General features: G+C 39.6%; 1 non-coding gene across 1 annotated transcript; it reads left to right on the top strand.

Moving 5' to 3' along the window:
- The first annotated feature begins 1,642 nt into the window (after positions 1 to 1,642).
- LOC134313207 (U1 spliceosomal RNA) lies at positions 1,643 to 1,806 on the top strand. The gene has a single exon (XR_010012100.1). It is a non-coding gene; the product is annotated as a U1 spliceosomal RNA (small nuclear RNA).
- Positions 1,807 to 3,589: the final 1,783 nt, after the last annotated feature.

The following is a 3,589-nucleotide window of genomic DNA, read 5'->3' as shown; positions in this document are numbered from 1 at the left end:
GATACATGGCCCCTTTCATTCTTCCCTTAACACGGATCAGTCATCCTGTCCCCTTTGCAGAAAAACAGCCCCAAAGCATGATGTTTCCACCCCCATGCTTCACAGTAGGTATGGTGTTCTTGGGTTTTTCTTCTTCCTCCAAACACGATGAGTTGAGTTTTTACCAAAAAGTTCCATTTTGGTTTCATCTGACCACATGATATTCTCCCAATCCTCTTCTGGATCATTCATATGCTCTCTGGCAAACTTCAGACGGGCCTGGACATGTACTGACTTAAGCAGGGGGACACGCCTGGCACTGCAGGATTTGAGTCCCTCTCGGCGTAGTGTGTTACTGATGGTAGCCTTTGTTACTTTGGTCCCAGCTCTCTGCAGGTCATTCATCAGGTCCCTCCGTGTAGTTCTGGGATTTTTGCTCACCGTTCTCATGATCATTTTGACCGCATGGGATGAGATCTTGACCCCAAGGGAGATTATCAATGGTCTTGTATGTCTTCCATTTTCTTACAATTGTTCCCACAGTTGATTTATTCACACACACCTGCTTGCCTATTGTAGATTCACTCTTCCCAGCCTGGTGCAGGTCTACAATTTTCTTCCTGGTGTCCTTCAACAGCTCTTTGGTCTTGGCCATGGTTGAGTTTGGAGTCTGGCTGTTTGAGGCTGTGGACAGGTGTCTTTTATACAGATAACGAGGTCAAACAGGTGCCATTAATACAGGTAACGAGTGGAGGACAGAAGAGCTTCTTAAAGAAGAAGTTACAGGTCTGTGAGAGCCAGAAATCTTGCTTGTTTGTTATTGACCAAATACTTATTTTCCACCATAATTTAAAAATAAATTCTTTAAAAATCCTACAATGTGATTTCCTGGATTTTTTTTTCTCATTTAGTCTCTCATAATTGAAGTGTACCTATGATGAAAATTACAGACCTCTCTCATCTTTCTAAGTAGGAGAACTTGCACAATCAGTGGCTGACTAAATACTTTTTGACCCCACTGTAACAAAAAAAATAAAGTTTAATCAACTTGCCTTTTAGATGTAATAACTTAATGTTTTATGTTATGTTAACTCAAGTTTTCATTATACATTACTTAACTTTTTGAAGGCAAGCGGTTTCCTCAAATGTTTTAAGTAGATTGAACTTATCCGGGCTTACAGTGTAGAACGGATTTTTGGCGTTGTTGCCTTGGAAAAAAAGTGGTCGTCCAGAGCTATTTTTGGATAGGCATAAAAAGCTTGTTGATACAAACGTTAGAGAGACCTGTGTTTTAGATCAGCTTTAGCACTGGGCACATAATTAGCCGTTTGCACTATTTCTTAGGCTAATTTGACCGTTTCATGATTGAGCTATGCCAAACCTGTAAAGGGCATGCTTGTCAGGTGGATTTTTACAGTGTTTTTTTTTCTTTTTTTGTAGATTAATTTGAAATGATCATTTTTTTCTTCTGTTTTGGTTGAACCAAGTGTTTTTCTATTTTTATTTTCAGGCAAATGTCGGCGTGGTCGTTTTGATGTTGCAGAATAGCGGCGTTTGTGTTCGGTGAGGTTTGTGCTGGTGTGATGAGTAGACGAGTGGAGCTCACCGTGAGTTTGAACGGTGTGTGATTCGGTGTCTCTGTTCGGCGGTGCCTCTGGACCTCATACTTACCTGGCAGGGGCGAGACCATGATCAAGAAGGTGGTTCACCCAGGGCGAGGCTCAGCCATTGCACTCCGGTTGTGCTCACCGCTGCGAATTCCACAAATGTGGGAATCTCGACTGCATAATTTCTGATAGTGGGGGACTGCGTTCGCGCTTTTCCCTGATTTCTGTGGTGGCAAAGATAGAGATTTTCGTTCTGATTCGTTGTTCTTTTGCGTGCAGCTCCGATCAATTGGACAGATTCGTGGTGTTATTGCGTGGGGAAAAAAGTGGTCGTTCAGAGCTATTTTTGGATAGGCAGCGTTTACCTAAAAAGCTTGTTGATACAAACGTGAAATAGAACGCTAATTTCTGATATTGAGGGACCGCGTTCGCGCTTTCCCTTGATTTGTGTGGTGGCAAAGCAAGAGCTTGTAAAATTGAGCGAGACCGTATTCATTTTGTTTCTTGTTCTGTATGATTTTGATTCTGATTCGTCGTATTTCGATTTGCAGCTCGGATCAGTACACTGTTAGCCCGGACTTTATATCTAATCAAACATCTTTAGTACAACATACATAAAATATTTAAGTTTTTCTGCTCTACTATAAAATGCAGAGTTTATTGTACTCATTTGAGTACACATTTAAATGTGCTAAAAGATTTAAGTTTACTAAACAAAAAAAAAAACTTCTATCAGATTAACTTAAAGAAGTTAAGTTAAGGTAATTAAACAGAAAAACGCCCACCATTTACGTGTAAGTCCGCCTTTTTTCAGCTTGCTGTTTGTGAATCAGGCAAAAATGATTTTCTTGTGTTCGGGTAGCCATTTGTTTTAACTTTTATATCCTATTGTTGCAAATTACTTTTTACTTTTCATTTAAGGCTTTTTGCAAAAGTAAACTTGTCTTTTGTGAAGTGGAACCTTTGTTAAACTAAATGGACGAACATTTTCTTACTCATTATGCTATTTTTGAGTAGCATGTACACCAGTCTGATGGGACTTTTTCATCTTCCGTCTAATTTTGGTAAGTGTTGTACTTTACTTAACAATTTTGTTTCAAATAAATGATCTTAATGTTGACACTAAATAAATAATCAAACAGCGCTGCTTTATTTTCTCGTGTTTATGTTACGGGGGGTGGGGGTAGGGATTACTGGATCCAAGTGCAGAGTGTATTTTTTGTGTTATTTTATTTATTTATATAAATATTTATTTAGTTGTTTATTTATTTGTTATAAACAGAATCGAATAAGTATACCAACCTGTATACTTACACTGATAATCACGATATTCAAATGAAATAATGAACGTATGTGACTTTGGGTCGTACTGGATTCGAACCGCGGTCGCTTGCACCACAACCCAGCGCGTTATCCGTGCGCCACTGAGCCGGATGGATGAGTGAATGGAAAACCGCTACAAAAGCGGCAGAAATGTAAAGGCGGCAAATCGCAAACAAAGGAGACGCCAACTGTGGCGTGCTCAAACAAAGGAAACTTCTGAAATATAAATAAACTTAACTCAGATTCCTCCCCACGCTCCCGTGGAGAGATAGTTGTGTTCTCTTTCGAAAGAAACAAAAACTTAAGTGCTTGTGTAACTGAAAAGTTTTAACAAACTGAAAATGAGCGTCTATTGACTCAGCCCAGTTATCTCGCTTTCTTTTTACTCTTATTTTTCCCTTTAACTCGATTCCTTTTTTTTTCTTCTCCTTTTCCGTTTTTTCTTTCTTTCGACTTTCTAATTGTGCTGCACTCTTCTATGTTTAGTTTCTCTTCTCTTTCCTTTTTTCTCTCTTCCTTTTCGTTCACTTCCTTTTCTTTTACTTTCTTTTTTACTTTCACTCTTATCTATACCCACCTTGGCTGATCGCACTGAAACAACGGTGCGACGCTGGCTGCTGTCAGACACAGGGTTTATATGCAGTGCCGCACAGCTGAGCCTGGTTGGCGCTGATTGCCGC

Source organism: Trichomycterus rosablanca, chromosome 4 (assembly GCF_030014385.1).
Source record: "Trichomycterus rosablanca isolate fTriRos1 chromosome 4, fTriRos1.hap1, whole genome shotgun sequence".
Lineage (NCBI taxonomy): Eukaryota > Metazoa > Chordata > Actinopteri > Siluriformes > Trichomycteridae > Trichomycterus > Trichomycterus rosablanca.
Note: the sequence above shows the minus strand (reverse complement) of the source record. Positions and strands in the feature narration are given on the sequence as shown.